Genomic DNA, 18564 nt, shown 5'->3' on the forward strand with positions numbered 1-18564 from the left:
ATTCTGCATGTGGTCTCACAAATCACTTTGGACACCCGCATTATTATATCCATAGTTCTGCAATTGTCTTCCACAAAAAAGTCTATCACAGTATCACAGTATGTTTGGGACTGGAAGGGACCTCAAAAAATCATCTAGTCCAATCCCCCTGCTGGAGCAGGAACGCCTAGGTGAGGTCGCACAGGAATGTGTCCAGGCGGGCTTTGAATGTCTCCAGAGTAGGAGACTCCACAACCCCCCTGGGCAGCCTGTTCCAGTGCTCTGTCAGTCTCACTGAGAAGAAGTTTTTTCTCAAATTTAAGTGGAACCTCATGTGTTCCAGTTTGATCCCATTACCGCTTGTCCTGTTGCCACAGAGAAGAGCCTATGTCCATCCTTGTGGCACTCACCCTTTATATATTTATAAACATTAATAAGGTCACCCCTCAGTCTCCTCTTCTCCAAACTAAAGAGATCCAGCTCCCTCAGCCTTTCTTCATAAGGGATGTGCTCCACTCCCTTAATCATCTTTGTTGCCCTACGCTGGACCCTCTCCAGCAGTTCCCTGACCTTCTTGAACTGAGGGGCCCAGAACTGGACACAATATTCTAGATGGGGTCTCACCAGGGCAGAGTAGAGGGGAAGGAGGACCTCTCTCGATCTACTAACTACCCCCCTTGTAATACACCCAAGGATGCCATTGGCCTTTCTGGCCACAAGGACACAGTGCTGGCTCATGGTCATCTTGTTGCCCACCAGGACTCCCAGGTCCCTTTACCCTACACTGCTCTGTAATATGTGATTTCCCAACCTACACTGGAACCTGGGGTTGTTCCTGCCCAGATGCAGGACTCTACAATTTCCCTTGTTAAATTTCATCAGGTTATTCCCCGCCCAACTCTCCAGCCTGTCCAGGTCTCGCTGGATGGTGGCAGAGCCTTCTGGCGTGTCAGTCACTCCTCCCAGTTTAGTGTCATCAGCAAACTTTCTGATAGTACACTCTATTCCCTTGTCCAAATCATTGATGAATATATTGAATAATATTGGCCCCAGTTCTGATCCTTGAGGCACTCCACTAGATACAGGCCTTCAACTAGACTCCGCTGCATTGACCATGACTCTCTGGCTTCTTCCCTTCAGCCAGTTCACAGTCCACCTCACTACCCAGTCATCCAGACCACACTCCCTTATTTGTAGCTGTGAGGATGCTGTGTGAGAATGTGTCAAATGCCTTACTCAAGTCAAGGTAGACCACGTCCACTGCTCTGCCATCATCCATCCATCCTGTTATGTCCTCATAAAAGTCAATGACGTTGGTCAAGCATGACTTCCCCTTGGTAAAGCCATGTTGACTGCCCCTAGTAACCCTCTTATCCTTGATATGCCTTGAGATGACACCAAGGATAAGCTGTTCCATTACTTTCCCAGGAATGGAGGTGAGGCTGACCGGTCTATAATTACTCGGGTCCTCCCTCCTGCCCTTTTTGAAGACTGAAGTGACATTTGCTTTCCTCCAATCCTCGGGTACCTCTCCCGTTTCCCAAGACTCAGCAAAGATGATGGGGAGAGGTCTAGCAATGACTTCAACCAGCTCCCTCAGCACCCGCGGATGCATCCCATCTGGACCCATGGATTTATGGATGTCCAGACTATTTAATTGCTCCCTAACCCAGTCCTCATTGACTAAAGCAAACTCCTCCATTGACCTGGCTTCATCCGGGGTCTCAGGGGTACAAGGCTCCCCAGGACAACCTCCAGCAGAGTAGACAGAGACAAAGAAGGCATTCAGTAATTCTGCCTTCTCTGTACCTTCTGCCACCAGGGCACCCACCCCATTCATCAGCAGGCCTACATTGCCTCTGGTATTAGTTTTATCTGCTATGTATTTGAAAAAGTTCTTTTTGCTGTCCTTGACCCCTCTCGCCAGCTGTAATTCTAAGGAGGCCTTGGCTATCCTAGCTGCCTTCCTACATCCTCTAACAGCAGCCTTATATTCCTCCCAAGTGGCCAGCCCCTGCTCCCATGATCTGTAAACTCTCCTCTTCTGCTTGAGCATACCCAACAGATCCCTATTCAAGCACGACGGTCTTCTGGCTCCCTTCCTCGACTTCCTACGTGTGGGGATGCTCTGATCCTGAGCATGGAAGAAGCAATCTCTGAATGCAGTCCAGCTCTCTTGGGCCCCTTTTCCTTCAAGCAGTCTTGCCCATGGGATTTCCCCCAGCAATTGCTTGGAAAGGCCGAAGTTAGCCCAGGGTTGCAATTCTACTTGCTATTCTGTTCCTGCCACACAAGATGCTGAACTCCACCATCTCGTGGTCACTGCAGCCCAGGTAGCCCTCAATCTTTACTGCTTCGACCAGACCCTCCTTGTTAGTGAGGATGAGATCCAGCAGTGCACCTCTCCTAGTCGGCCTCTCCACCATCTGCATCAGAAAGTTATCATCAATGCACTGGAGGAACCTCCTGGACTGTGGCTGGCTTGCTGAATGGTCCTTCCAGCAAACATCAGGGAAGTTAAAATCACCCACAACAACCAGGGCCTGTGACTGTGAGGCCACTCTCAGCTGCGCATAGAAGGCCTCATCAACTTCCTCAGCCTGATCTGGTGGCCTGTAATAGACACCTACAACAGTATCACCCCTGCCAGCTTGCCCCTTAATTCTGACCCATACACTCTCAACTCGCTCCTCATCCACTCCTGGACAGAATTTAGTACATGTAGTTGCTCTCTCACATAGAGAGCAACTCCACCACCACGCCTGGCTGGCCTGTCTTTCCTGAAAAGGGTGTAGCCATCCATGATCACATTCCAGTCATGTGAACTGTCCCACCATGTTTCTGTAATTGCCACCAGGTCATAATCTCCCAACCGAACATAGGATTCTAACTCCTCCTGCTTATTCCCCATGCTGCACGTATTGGTGTACAGGCTTTTCAGGGATCGAGTAGAACTCCTGTGGCTGAGAAGTACACTCAGCTTTTCTTAAACTGATAAATTGCCAATAAATACTAGAAGTTGTTACAAATCTGTGAAAGTATGTCTCTAAACAACATGTGGTTGTTACAATCTCAAAATTATTTATGTATATACATATATATTTTTTTTTGTTTGTTTGTTTTTTCTTGGCAGTATCCTGTGTATCAAGAGAAACTGTTTCTACACTGTATTTTGTCAATGCAGGGTTCAACTTGAGTTTCATTGCCACTGTGTGCTTTGAGAAACTGTTTTCCAATGTAGGTTTATAACTTAGGTTAGCAATACTCCTTATCAAATGTCTAAATATGTCTGTATTTGCACTGTGAATAAAATGAGTGTATTATGCCTAGCTCAGTCACCATAATCTAGGCTATTATAAATAAAATATCACTTATTTCATGTGCTAGCAGAGGATAAGCACACAAATTAGAAATGCATAAACTGTTTTCCCAAATTTTAATTATTGACTACACAACAGCAAAATGATGTCACTACCAGGACATTTCTAGAATAGTCCTGGAGTCAGCTGGTACAAGACAATATGGGCTCTGAATTCAGGGAACAAGCGCAGCTGTGCTACCGAGGCCCTCCAGATTTCAAAATGGAAAAAAAAAACAAACTCTACAGAAGTGCTAACTTGCCTCAAGTGCAATGTGCCATTGGGCATCCTTACATCCGTGTGGACTGTTTCTTATTTTTCACTGTATTTTGACATCAAATTATGCCATCATCTGTTTTAAAAGAAAATGCAAAATAAATAATTATTTTGTGAGCCATAGCTACCATGATTTTAGTATTTATCACATTTTGATTGAATGATACTCCTGTTTTTTTCATTGTTTTTTTACACACATCTGGTTAGACCTTTTCAGGGTCTAACACACGACGACTTTTTCCATTTTTCTCTTTATGCTTTTACTACTCAACTCTAAAATGCATTTTTCTTTCAGATCAATGAAGTAATTTAAAATGTCTAAATTCTTAGTCATACTTTTTCATTTAGCTAAAAAAATAGGGCAAAATAAAAATAATTTTGTGATGCAAAAATAGTTTTGCAGGATCATTTTAATTCTTTTCCAAAACCAAAACAAAGTGTAGTATCTTCTGTGGATTCAGTGATTACTTGGCAAAGGCACATCTCTCAAACATTGGGCTAACCTTTCTGAGCCGGAAAGCAAAAATCTTTCATAGTTAGCAATTCTTGGTAAAATTTATTTTCTAGAAGGACTCTTCAGTTATATGCAATGCGTTCCCACTAAGATCTAGAGGAAATCTAACCACATTCCAGCAGTATTTATTTTACTAGTCTTTTTCAGAGCAACTAGGATTTATATCCATAATTAATCCAGAGATAATTGGCAGTCTCAGGCATGATCACAACTATATCAAGATAAAATCAATATAAATTAGTTGACCACATTTACAACCATATCTCCCTCTTCTCTTCATGATATCAGCAGAGTGTGAGCAAAAAACAGTGGAAATGCCTCAAAGAAACTTGAGAGAGAGAAACTTAGATACCAAAACATCTTATTATAGTTCTGATTGTCTTTGTTGTTTGACTGCTTTTGCTGCATTATAGACCTGTTCCTCTTCAGTGACACCTTAATTAAAACAGCATTAGTTTTACAATCAAAACTTAATTAGTCTAAAATTAGAAGCAAATATACAATGTATTTTGGAAATTACTAGTGTAGGTTGAGTATTTTGGGTTTGTTTTTTTTTTTTCATTTCATCAGTATATGGTGATAAAAAGGTCTCTCATCCACCCCAAAGTACTTTAGAATCATGAAAAGCAAATACAAAACTGGGAATGTGCCAGGGTGATGTCTGAGACACTGCCAAGTTGGGGAAGAACTGGTTAGAAGAGATCAGAGACACTAGTATTCTTGGAACAGCAAACCTTTCACTATCAAGTATCAGCAAATTGCATATCAAGGAGGAGAATAACTGTCAGTAACTGTTACTGTCAGTATATTCTTCTAGTTATGTTTGTCAGTTTCAGTATCTTTATGCACTCTAGACTACATGATACTGTGGATCTCTTTAACTGGGAATGAATGAAGTGATATGACATTTTACCGAGCCCTGTCTTGCCATGTGTTTGTCTTTCTTTCCATCAAAAAGGCACTTAATAGGTACAGAAAAGACTCAAAGGATATCTGAAATCTCAACTATTATACTCTGTTTATGTAATGTGTATGCTTTGAGGGGATTTATATAATACTTTTGAGAGTTTAAATGCTGTTCATTAGCATCTCAGCCAAAACAAAACTAATTTTTGTGTGTATGAATACAATCCCATGGATTTTCCTTTATCTGCATACAAGACGTTATTTTCTTCTCACTTTATCCTAGCTATTCTTTGTGCAAGTGATCTGATTTTATACTCTTTCCGTTAAAGTTTGTCTTATCCAGGATTTATTAATCAGAAAAAGCACAAGACAATCAAATTAGGTCCGGCATGCTCCTGCTGTCAAAAAATCACCCAGCTGTGATTGATTAATAAAAGAATGAATATGATTTTGTGGTGCAAGTCCTTCCCTAAAACAAATTTCAGCTTTTTTAATGTTTCTGTCAGCAAACCTTCTCAGCTGACAATGTTTGTGGAACAGCCATTTCTTTTTGAGGATTATGAATACTTCATAAAAATACTTATGACATGTTTTTCCTGAAAGATAATATCTTCTCCTTTTCAATAGATTCATGTCTTAGAGGTAATTGCAAAAATTAAGTATACAGTCAGAAAATAAACTTTAAGATTTATCTAGTTTACCAGCAAATGACATAGCCCATAGCCTCAGTTCATTCTTACTGCTATAAGGGAAATTAAAATAACATCAACACTTTAGAGATACTGTCGTTTTATTAACAGACTTCAAGGTCATGCTAAATAAAAAATAAAGAGAATTTAAAATGGTTAATTCGAAGTGGCATATTCCCTCTTATACCTCCTCCTGATTTACCACTGAATTTCCCATTTCTTGTTTTGACATTTTTCTGCTGTTTCAAGAAGAACTAGAATTCATATATTTTAGGCATCCATCTTGTAGATGTGGAGGTACTTCAGACTCTGTGAAGGCTTTTGCTTTGCTGTTCTGCAAATATACATACAAATATAACAATTATTTATTTTATATTTTTCTGCAGTGATCAGATGCATTAGCTAGAGCAGGACCAATTTTGTTAGACACAAAGTAAAAGTTATAGGATTTTATAGGCTCAAAGAGAAGACAGAACATGTAAATGGATAAGAGGCAATAGAGCCCAAGAAAAGAGAATGAAGGAAGAAGAATGATTTTACATTAAACAATTGCATGTGCAGTTTGAATCCATTAGCAGATCAGGAGAAGTAATATTAGGCTGCCATCCATCCCCTGTCAGGTGAATATTTTTTGTAGAAAAAAATTTGAAGGTGAGTTTAGTCATCACATGTTTTTTTAACGTGAGTCTTAGCTTAACTTCATTAAAAGGCTTTGCTTGCTTCCAGCTGCTTTCTACCACAGTGACTTTGAATTTGTCCTCTTGTGTAATATATATTTCAAGGGATGCACATATTTAGAAAAAGACCGTTTTAGTTGTGACTAGAAGGCATATAAAAATAATGTTGTCAAGCACTGTAGAGCTACTTTATCTTTCAGAATTATATTGTGGTTTTCACCAAGTTATTTCTAACTGACTACTATTTCTTATTTGATCTTTTTACTTTTTGTTCTCAACCCTTTCAGTATGGAATACTGAAGCCTTTTACATGATTGCCTCTTACATGCATTTATTGTTTTGGATATAGGTACAAATAAAATGGTATCTGAAACTGATAGTGTTTGTTTTCTTCCTAATATTTTTAGATCTAGAGGATAAAGATTTTTGCCATAATTTTGTGCTCAGTAAATACTGTCATCGTCTTTTAGAGAGATTGTATTATGAACATATGTATTTATTGAAAGAATAAAAACTCCATTCCATAGCCTCCCTAATATTAATTACTTTTGTAGTTTGTTAACAGATATGACCCAATCCTGTGAATAAGATACCAACATGCCTCACATTATTCACATTAATAAAACTTAGTGCACACAGAAATATTTGCAAAACTAAGTTCTATAAATTAAGATTTGAAAAAAAACATGTTGGGAGCATCACAGAGGACAAACTTTATTGTTATGTATATGGTGCTAATTGCCTCCCAAGAACGCTGATGCCACTATGGGTTTTCAATAATTTCTTTACACACAGTCCTCACCTACAGTGGATGTGCAGGAATTATTGATGGTTGGCCCTCAGAAGCACCAAGGCTTACCTCCTCCTAGCCCTTATTCTAAGGTTAAGCTGAGGTTCTGGGGAAGGGGAGGAGAAATATCTTGCAGTTCTTTGCAGAGATTAGTACTATCTTATGTTGAAAACACCTGTACAACACATGCAGCTCTTCTGACAAAGAAAATATGCATGCCAGAAGAAGTACCTAATATTTCTTCTTTAAACTGTAATAAAAGTATGGGTGAGAATAAATCATTGAAATTGAGTTTGGAAATTTATTACATTTGTGAAAGGAAAACCCATATTACACAACTGTAATTTTGGCTTAATGAAGGCAGTGGAAAAAAACCCAAACTATTAGATTCAATGAGGCCATGATTTCTTCATTCTTTTTTTACTATCATAGGTACCAACACATGCTGCCTAACAACAGATCCTTCTGTTTAACTGTGGCTGTGCAACACCACTGTACTGAGTGATGAGCAAGTGTCAGCCCATATCCCATGGATATAACTGTCAGTTCGTTCTCTGTGACTTTTAAGTGTGCAGTGTTCCAAATGCAATATATCTACATGTATTTCTGTAATGGGATAGGGGTTTAACTGAGCTTTTGACTCCATTTAGTTAGGCATAGCTTATGAGGTTCAGTTTCTGATTGAACATCTTTGTCTTTCACTCACAGGCAGTATGCCAGTGAGATGGAGATTTGCCATTGCTTCTTATGCGTACCTAGGTTTGAATTCAATGCATCCCTGGGTTACCTGAATTACATTTCTGAAAATGAGACAGCTTCCCTATCACAGATTGCTTTCTAAACTTCTGAACTTAGATCCAAACAATGGTAGTGCATTGTTTACTGCCTTTCAAAATAACTGTGATTGTAATCTACTGAAAAGAAATATTTCTTTTTGTGAGACTAAATAACATGCTTGTACACACAAGAAGCACCAAAGGATTGCATTTTAAATTGTTGTATTTTTCATTCAGTCTTTGCATATAAACTGGATAAGTAGTTCAGTACCATTAACAAGCAAAATTGACAGTCTTTGCCACATATGGAAAAGAGGACCAGAGGAAAATTTGTCCCTCTTTTGTTTCAATCCAACAGCGATGACTGACTGTTGTAATAGAAAAGCAAGATTAACTTCAGGGAAAAAAAATGACATAACGCAGGAAATTCTTGGAAAGGTTTCAGGAGTTATGTATTTCAAGAAGTCTATCATAGTTCGGGCTACTTCATGCAATTTATGAAGCTGTATTATATTACTCATAAGAGAATGGCTGCAACTTTGTGAAACAAATATATTTGTACCTATGCATATTACTAATTTTGAATTTGTACCTACACTCTGTGCATATGTCTAGTTTAAAAACCAGACAAATTATACCATGATTGCAAGTTGCCTGGTAACAGGTGGTGGAGACCAGAGAGATCTAAAGGTATTTAATTTTCTTCCATGTAATTGACCCCAAATAAGTTAGAACTAGCTTCTCAGAGTTTCAGCTGACTCTTGATATTTGTATTACAACAAAATTTTTTAAAAAATATTTGAGGAGAGTTTGGAATTGGACATGGAAACACATGACATAACAAATAAGAAACCAAATAATTGGTGAAGTGTTTAATAGTACTGAATCAAACTCCAAATCTTACGTTAGATTCATCTTTGTGATGAGATGCTCAAGCATTATTCTGAAGTAGAATTCTTAACAAAATATTTCTTGTCTTCAATATAAGTATTTTTAAATAAGCAAGGATAATATAGAGAAGAAAACTAAAACTACTAATGTGAAATATTATGAAAAATTGAACTGCAGATGATAGGTTTCCTAAGTCTAAAAAGGGATGGTGGATGAAAAAAGAGGAAAATGCTGTAATGGGGTATGGTAACAGTAACATCACTCACAAAATAAAGCAGGTAATTACAGTCTTCCATGCAATACTGTGTAGGTCTCTCTTGAAATATTACATTGAGCTTTAGGCTTGCCATTTCAAAACCATTATCAGTAAAACTGAGTAATTACTTGGAGGAGATACACAGCATTAATATTTGATAAAAGTAATCCTCAAAGAAAAAGTAGATAGAAACAAGACTTGTACAAACAAGAAAAAGGAAAGATGAGATGTCAGGAAATTAGTGTCCAGAACCATCAACAAAGCATACATTATGTTACGAGGAAGAGAAATATTATCATGAGGGAAACATGACAGAATAAGAAACAGATAATTTAGTGCCTAAGCTATGGAAATGGAGATTTATGGAACAGAACTAAAAAGGAACACATTATGCAGCCCTGCTAAGGATTGTATTTCTTCTTTGTGCTTCATTGTATCGGAATGTGGCAAGGCCAAACTTGCTGGAGGAGGGACCTTCTGTGTCCTGACAAATATTTTCTACTCTAACATCACAAAGTTACTCATGGTGGAGTACCAAACAGCTCCTAAATGCTTGAACACTTGGTGGTGTTTTGAGAAGGTCTAAAATGCCAATGTTTTCTGTGAACTTTTACCAACTGGGCTACAAGGTAAGAAATAACCTTTTGCTAGCACTACCAATGGTAGAATAAAGGAGGGCCTATAGAGGATTATAAAATTCTCACCAAATCCTGATGGTTAAAATTGATCTCTGAGAATTAAATTCTATGTCTTTTTTTAGTGTTATGATCGACAGAATCAATAACTATGAAATACCATCTTTTTTTTTTAAATACAGCTCTTAAGTGGCCAAGATGTTCAGTGCAAAACTTGAGTTAAATCTATCCTGACAAAAGTAAAACGTTGATAGGATATCAATTTAAAGAAATTATAAACCACACTGACCTCAGTTAAGTCCAACTCTTCATACAAGGAGTTCTCTGCCGAGGTAAATAGTCCTTAGAAACTGATACTTGAAATGTTCAAAAGCTAATTCCAGAATCGTTGATCAAATTCACAAGACATACCTGAAACAAGTTAATTTCCTAAAGTAAATACATCTAGAAACTACTAAACAGTAAGAAGAGTCAATTTTAGTAAAAAAATAGAAAAATCTTAGCAATATGTAAGGAACTTTAAAAAATGTACATATCTTGCCAACACTTTAGTATAATCTATAATATAATTACAGTATTCCAAAAGATTAAGAAAATAATAATATTAAGAAAATAATAAGAAATAGAAAAATGTCTAAATGACCGCATGTAACAGGTTGAGAAAGATAATATTACTCACATAGTTATTCATATACATTTCTGCATTTTGTCAAAAACTAGTGATTATCTATTGCTGCTTACTGACTCAAGCCTTCAAAGTTTTCCAGCACTATGGAAGTAGAAAATAAAGAAGACAGAGAAAAAAAAACCATGCAATCTCTGAGGAAAGAAAAGCGTTCCAAAAAAATGAGAAGTTTTGAAAGGATGCAGAATTAAAAAATAAATACATTAAATTAAATTATTAAACTTTCCAGCTTCCTTTTCCATTCACTAAATGATATTTCCTACTTTCTCCTTCTGCAATCTGTACATTTTAGATTGGAAGTAAATGTTGTTCATAATTCATATAAGAAGTTTTCAATTAAAACTTCATAATTTGTAATCAGACATACAGTAAAAAGAAAGGCATGTGACATTTGTTTTATTAAGCAATTTGTATTTTGCCTTTAGAGCCTGAAGAAAAATAAATTAAAAAAAAAACCCCTCTATCAGCAATTCTTTACCACAAAATCAGCTGACATGAAGAAAAAGTAGATGTTCCTCTTTGTAATAATTGCTGTTTTTGTTGTTGTTGTTGTGATAGCAGCAAAGAATAATTTGCCAAGATAACCATTGTGCTACATTTCCAGCTAGATTTCACAGAACAGCAAGGCACAGGTGAACACATCAATTTTTTATTATAAAAATAAAATATTTATATGCCAGCTGGCCTACCTGAAGTTTGAAACAAATTGCTACAGTAAAGTTGTTAACAGTTAAAAGAACAAAATAACATATACTCAGGGGGTTGAATTTTGTTGGAAAAGGAAAAAAATATGAAAGGATACCAGGTAAGGGAGTACTGGCTATTAGTGGAAGATTTTTATTACTGTCTTCTTGAAAGCAAATTCATTCTTATGTAGAAAGTAAAGAAAAAAAAAAAAAAAGCAATTAACCAGTCAAATACAGCAGTAGCTTTGAAAGTCTAAATTTTACCATGAGCGACATATAAGAAGCATGCAGTACATCTCTAGTGAGACATACAAAGTAATAAAACAGGTTAGCAATTATGCACAGTAGTAAAATTTTCTCAGAGGAAGTATACAGAATGAAGGAATTGCATTAAGTGGGGGGAGAGAACAGAAAAATTGCAATAAGTTTACTGTACTGATTTTCTCCTTTAATTCATATATAGGTATTTTCTCATATTTGTAACCTCAGCCTCAGGCAGGAAAATCAGGACCTGATATATGAAATATATTTTTATAAAATAATAAATAAGAGTATTAGAGTCACGTAACACAATTGTGCAGGCTGGAAGAAATATCAAGTAAACAATAAACATTCACACTCAGAGCAACTCTGCAAAGCATGGGCAGTAACGCAGATAGAGTATAGACTGCCTTGGATTCATCAGGTTAATTGAATGGATGCCTTTCCTAGTCAGGAATACTGATTTCTGATTAATTTATCTGTTTTTGGTTTTGGTGGTGTGTTTTTTTTTTTTTTTTTTTCATTATCTCCACGTGATACACCTTGCCAGCTGAAACTTTAATATTTCCACTCTCTTCCATTCCTGCTCTGGATGCATGTTTCTGCTATCAAAACCTTTTTTCATTTATCCACACAACCATAGAGGTATATAATCTTAGAATTACTTCTCAGTCAAGGAAAAACATAGTAGTAAGACAAAGCAGGACATAACTCCCACGAGTTTGTATCTTTTTTAAAGGATTTACAATAGTTATGCTTCCTCTATTTTGATCCTAGTCAGGTATGGTAGCACTTAAATCTTCCATAATACCCAGTTTGATTGACTCAAAGGGGCCATATTCACAGGTTCCTAATTCTAACTTCCTAAACAATTGCACTAGTGATGGAGATTTAAGGAGTGGACTCACCAGTCTGTTTTGTTATGGAGTTTTATTCATTCACTTTTCTTAAAAATACCACCCCCTAGAAATGTTAATATTTATGGAAGACTTACTTCCACAGAAATATTAATTTGCCAAGAAAACAGAATAATTAAATAACGAAAAAAGAAACAGAAAAAAAGAAGGGAAAGTCATCAGTGAAAAAGGCAAAATTCAAATAAGCAATATATTTCATAGCAACATGAGGGATAATCAAAAAGAAAACTTTGCTGTTGTAGTAATGTTGGTGTCGGCTTTTATCAAACAATATAAAAGCCTATCAAGGTTGGAAATTGCACCCTGATATAGTAGCATCTGTAATTGATTATATATATATTAAGAGTGCCTCCCTTTCATTTATATGTTTTGTGATCCTTTGAAAGAGTATTATTTGAAGTTATAAAGTCTGATTTGTTTTTTTGCCCATATACTTGCAAGTTTGCATCTTTGCCATCTGCATCAGAAAAGCAGAACAATCTGCTGCTTTCAAGGCCTTTTTTTTTTTTTTTTTTTTTCACGGAAATAACTGGAAGTAGAACCAACCAGATATATTTTTTCTTTTTTATTTGCCCCCTTCAGTCACTAGGAGGACAACTATGAGATACACTTTGCTTTGTATCATACTGCAGGCATGCCACTAATATTCCTAAGTAATACTATGTAACATCTCAAATGATACTTTTTCTGTGATTCTAACAAATTCTTTTAATTCTCTTATCATGTGTATAAATCTTTGAACAGTATTTAGTTAATCAAGAAAAGGTTTTGTAATGTAATTACTAGAGGCAAACTATTACTAGAGGCAAACTAGCAGTCCCTAGCTCTATATATCATGCTTTTAGATGTCAAAAATAAATCCCATCGTGTTTATTCGTATATAATCATTGCTCTCTGCTGAACCAAAATGGTTTTTCTGAGGCTGACAGTAATGTATTCTTTTTTTACTCTCCCCCTTTTTCTCTTTTGAAAGAGGACCATTTTACATTGATAAAAGCCAATTACTGAGACCACGGACCTGTATAATTCCATTAAATATTTTTCTTATCTCCAAAGATCTCAAAAGCCTTTCACATGAAAGGAGCTGTTTCATTGCTTTCACAGCATGAAACTATAGGGTGATTCTGACAAAATTTTTACGTACAGGTGTGTGTATGTGTCTGTATATGCATGTCTCAAATACAAAAACACAGACATGCAAGTGCACACACAAGAGTCATCCAAATTGAAGGTTTATATTTGAAAAAGAAGAAATTAGAGATAATATTTCTGTTATAGCTGTTTCATCCAGAATATTTTTGACAAACCTATTCAGACAACTGTTTAAAAATAAGGTCAAACGTATTAAATATAAATTAGTGCCAAAGTGCAACCACAGAAGTGACATTACTGCTTGTATACTCCAAAATTATCTAATCACAGTGAGAATTGTTCTCATTTCCAATGATATTTCTTGAGGGAGCTATGTTCACTAAAGTCATGTACAGTAGTATTATTGCCTTCAAAGCAATCAAAGAGTGACTTGAGCTTCCAGGACAAGGATTCCTAAAGATAGCACCTATCATAGGATATGATTGCCTGCAGAGTAATAATTGTTGGGAACTGGAGATAAGTGAATGTTGTAGTGACAGACTGCAGTAAATAGTTGTTGCAGTTTAACCCAAGCAAGCAATTTAACCACCATAGCTGCTCGCACACTCCCCTCATCCCCATCCCCCAATAAGAGAGAGAATCAAAAGGGAATGGAAAAACTCATGGATTGAGATAGACATAGTTTAATAAAATAACAAAATAATACTAATATACTACTACTAGCACTAATAAAATGGAAAACATAATATAAAATGAAAGATACTCAATGCAATTCCTCACGACCTCCATCATCATTGATCATTAGATTTTGTGAAATCCATATTTCTTTCACTGACTTAATTAGAATACTTCATAAAAGTATTTTTCTGTTCTTTACTATCACAGTAGATGAAGTTTTCACTACTCTTTTATAGAAACTACTAAATTCTTTGATCGTTTTCGCAAATAGGAGATGTTCTTCCACTAAAAGAATTCCTTCCTGCAATTAAGGGTATATTTGTTCAATTTCTTCTTACGTTTTTCACCTTTCTTCTTACATTTTCCCCTCCTTTTACTATTTTAATTCCCTGAAGTGTATCACTGAAGAATTCCATGGTAGTTGCACAGCTGAAATGCTCACAGACATTTATCACGTGAAACCATAGAATCATAGAATTGTTTGGGTTGGTAGGGACCTTAAAGACCATCTAGTTCTAACCTCCCTCCATCAGCAGGGACACCTTCCACTAGACCAGGTTGCTCAAAGCGCTGTCCAGCCTGGCCTTGAACACTTTCAGGAATGAGGCATCCACAGCTGCAGTCTGCTCCATTGCCTCACCACCAGTGAAGAATTTTTTCCTTATATCTGATCTAAATCTTCTTAATTTTCATCTATAGGTCTGTGCTTATAGTTGGTAGATATTAAACAAGCTTTGATCATTCAAACTGCATGCTAGTGAGATTCTTCAGACTGTATCACAAGGTGATGGGCACATTGAACCACACTAGTGTTTCTACACTAATGGTGCACATCATGAGGAAAAAGAAAGATGGGCTAGAAACCTTGGCCTAGTCCCACGGGCATGATGTCATGGGCATGACTCAAACCTGGTGGGATGAAACCTGTGACTGGTGTGTGATGATGGATGGTTACAAGCTCTTCAGAGGGTATAGGTAGGGCAGGCAAGGCAGGGGCATAGCATTGTATGTAGTGGAACGGTTGAAGTGCATGGAGCTGGCAGTTTGCAATGGCAAAGTTGAGAGCCTCTGTGTAAGGATTAAGGGACAGACAAATAAAGCCAATGTTGTTGTGGGAGCACACCCAACTAGGATGATGACACTGATGAGTTATTCTCAAAGGAACTAAGGGAAACCTCTAAGTCATCTGCCCTTGTCATTATGGTGGACTTCAACTTGCCAGATATCAACTGGGAATATCATACAGCTGGCACAAACAGGTCCAGAAGATTCCTAAAGCATCTGGATAGTAACTTCTTGGTACAGATAGTAAGGGAATCAACCATTGATTTGCTGTTCACTAACAGAGAGGGTCCAATGGGTGAAGTGGCATTTTCTGGCTGCCTTGGTCACAAAGACCACAAAGCAGTCAGGTTTAAAATCTATGCTAAAGGAAGGAAAACTGCCAGCAAGACCTTAGCAAGTGGCCCTGGGAAAAAGCTTTGAAGGTGGTGGGGTCCATCAGTGCTGGTCACTGCAGGCGAGGTAAAAGTCAGCTTGGCTGACCAGGTATCTTCTTGAACTATGACAAAAAAGAAAATATATGGTCAGTAGAAGCAAGGTCAGCTGTCATGGGAGGAGTACAGAGATGGTGCTCACCACTGTAGGGAGGAAATTTGTGTGACCAAAGCTCAATTAGAGTTGAAACTGGCCAGTACTGTGAGGACAATAAAAAGGACTTTTAAAATGTTAATAACGAAAGAAAAGCCAGAAATAACATTGACCCATTACTTGATGATCATGGTCACCTTATTAACAGGGACACAGACAAAACAGAGACTTTTGCTTTCTTCTCCTTGGTCTTCAACACTGAAGATGGACTCTGGGACCATGACTGTGAGAATGATAAACTCCCAATCAACCCCAAACTTGATTTGGCAGCCAAGTTGGATCTGTATAAGTCAATGGGGCCTGATAGGATCCATCCAAGGGATCTTAAAGATCTGGATGATGTCATACTGAGATCTCTCTCCACATTTTTTCAGTGCTCTTGGGAATCTGGAGAGGTCCCAGTTGATTGGAAGATGGCAAATGTCCCAGTCTTCAAGAAGGGCAACAGGGATGACCCTGGCAACCACAGGCCTGTCAGCCTCACTTCTGTGCCTGGAAAAAAATATGGAGAAGATTATTCTGGGAGTTATTGAAAAACATCTGGAAGACAACGCAGGCATTGGTCCTGGCCAGCCTGGGTTCATAAGGAGAAAGTCTTGCTTGAACAATTTATTTCTTTCTACAACAAGGTTACTCACTTAGTTGACCACAGGAAGCCAGTAGACATGAGTTATTTGGTTTTCAGTAAAGCCTTTGATACTGTCTCTCTCAGTATCCTCCTGAACAAAATGTCCAGCATACAGCTGGATAAACACGTAATACAGTGGATGAGCAATTGGCTGGCAGACTGGGCTCAAAGAGATTATGTTGGGTTGGTGACCAGTCACTAATGGGATTCCACAGGGAACCACCTTAGGGCCTGTCGCGTCCCAAAAGATGGGATGAGGGATGAGTTAACTATGAACGCGACATGCCCCCGGACTCAACAGATGAGATCAGGTGTGAGTTAACTCTGGGTAATTCTGTGTGGCAATGCAAAGTGAAAGGCAATTACTCCAGGGGTCCAGTTATGAATTTACTAAAAGCATATGGTGTTGGAGAGATAAAGGACTCAGCATTCCGATTCAATGTGAATCACGCAAAGCCATTTATTACAGAAACAAGCCTCCTTATATACGCAACTATTCTCTAATCACGTGTCCATGCTCCAAGCATGGATTTGCTAAATGAGTATCACGAGCAGTCCACACGCTGGAGCCCCACCGATGATAGGTCCGACGACTCACACCATGCTGAGGCCCTGTTAACGAAGAAACGCCCCTTTCTCACAGCAGATTCTGTTCTCAGCTTCTCAAAGTGGCCTTGAGATTCCTTTGGGCCTGACTAATTCAACAACATATCTCCATCTAAAAGCAACCCCTCCACAATTCCCCCTTTTTGTTCTTGAATTAGTCAGGCCCCTTAAACAGTATGCTGAATCGTCTTTGAAATATACTGCAACATAGAACCCGTGATTAACAACATACTTACAATTACATATAATGTAATTAAGATCAAACAACTACCCACTTATTCCAAAACATATAAACTATATGTCAAACCTTAACTTTACTATGGCAATCTTGTTAATGTACTGTTCTAGTTTGCCTAAAGCACTTATTAATAGATTCAGAATAATCAAACAAGTTAATACAACACAACCATAATCCTAATGTTAAAAGCAGAACATTTATAACTGCATGATTTTGTAGATTTTGTAGGAATGTCTCATAATTTTACCTCATTTTTGCATTGACTATCTAAGTGTAATATCACCCTTCTTGCTCTCCTGCTGATTGTTCAAATTACCATTCTCCACAGAAGGTACACCACCTGCTTGCTAATGGGCTTCTAGACCACCAGGTCTGTGAGCATCTATAACACTGAATTAGGATCCATGGTTTACCTCTGAAACAGTCCTCACAACTTATCTCCCTCCTGTCCATCTGTATCCATTGAATCTTTGTTGTCTTTATTCAACCATGGCTTGACCCATTTCGTGGGAATCCACTTCAATTCTTGACCTCTAATGACACAAACATAACCTTTTCCCCAGGTTATCAATTGATGTGGCTTTTTCCATTGACTAGTGTTTTGACCATAACTAATGTAGGTTCTTTCTGATTTAGCATGGTTTTGGGTCATACTTGCAAAGTATTTCATCACATACAACGCTTTTGACAGTTGGTTTTGTTTCCCCAACTTCCCCATTTTTTTAAAAACAAACAAAGAAAGTTCAGAATCAGATACATGCGTTGGATCTTGACTACGTACTCAAAATCACAAATCAAATTTAGAGGTTCCTCCTTAAAAAGCCCTAAGTAATTTAAAGCTGCACCAAGTTCTGCTAATTGGGTTGAACCTTCAATAATTTTTGCAGAATGATGCCAATCATGATCTTCACACCAAACCACTACAGCTTTATGAGACTTCCCAGAACCATCAACAAAAACTGTGCAAGTATGTAGGATCAGACCAAATACAAGTATGGCCTATGACCTGATGTTAAAGACTTGCAGGTTCTGCAGTAATTTACATTTATACATGCCAAAAGCTGTCCTGTTAAGAAAACCAGCCAGTGCAATTTACAAAGACATAGATTACAAATAAAACAAAAAATCAGAATTAAATTTCACAAATGGTACATATATGACAAAAGGATCATGGCCTATTAAGACTTAAATTCATTCCCTGCATTTTCTTGATCAGAGTGACAATTGATATATCAGTCTGTTAGCAATCTCATCATACTGTCTCATGCTAGCCACAGGTTGTTTCTATGTTGTAGCTATAAATAGACAAATCTGCAAGTCCAATCAATGCAGTAAGCCTATAAGGTTTTCATAAATTTATTCCTCAAAGTTTCTA

The 18564-nt window shown here is 37.5% G+C and overlaps 1 long non-coding RNA gene across 1 annotated transcript; it reads right to left on the reverse strand.

Annotated features, from left to right (window-relative positions):
• Positions 1 to 5824: 5824 nt before the first annotated feature.
• On the reverse strand, positions 5825 to 15691 carry LOC139828097 (uncharacterized). The gene is made up of 3 exons (XR_011739324.1): positions 15522 to 15691; positions 10038 to 10159; positions 5825 to 6057 (listed from the first exon to the last, which is right to left on the reverse strand). It is a non-coding gene; the product is annotated as an uncharacterized lncRNA (long non-coding RNA).
• Between the last annotated feature and the right edge of the window lie 2873 nt (positions 15692 to 18564).

Source organism: Patagioenas fasciata, chromosome 5 (assembly GCF_037038585.1).
Source record: "Patagioenas fasciata isolate bPatFas1 chromosome 5, bPatFas1.hap1, whole genome shotgun sequence".
In the NCBI taxonomy this organism is placed as follows: Eukaryota; Metazoa; Chordata; class Aves; order Columbiformes; family Columbidae; genus Patagioenas; species Patagioenas fasciata.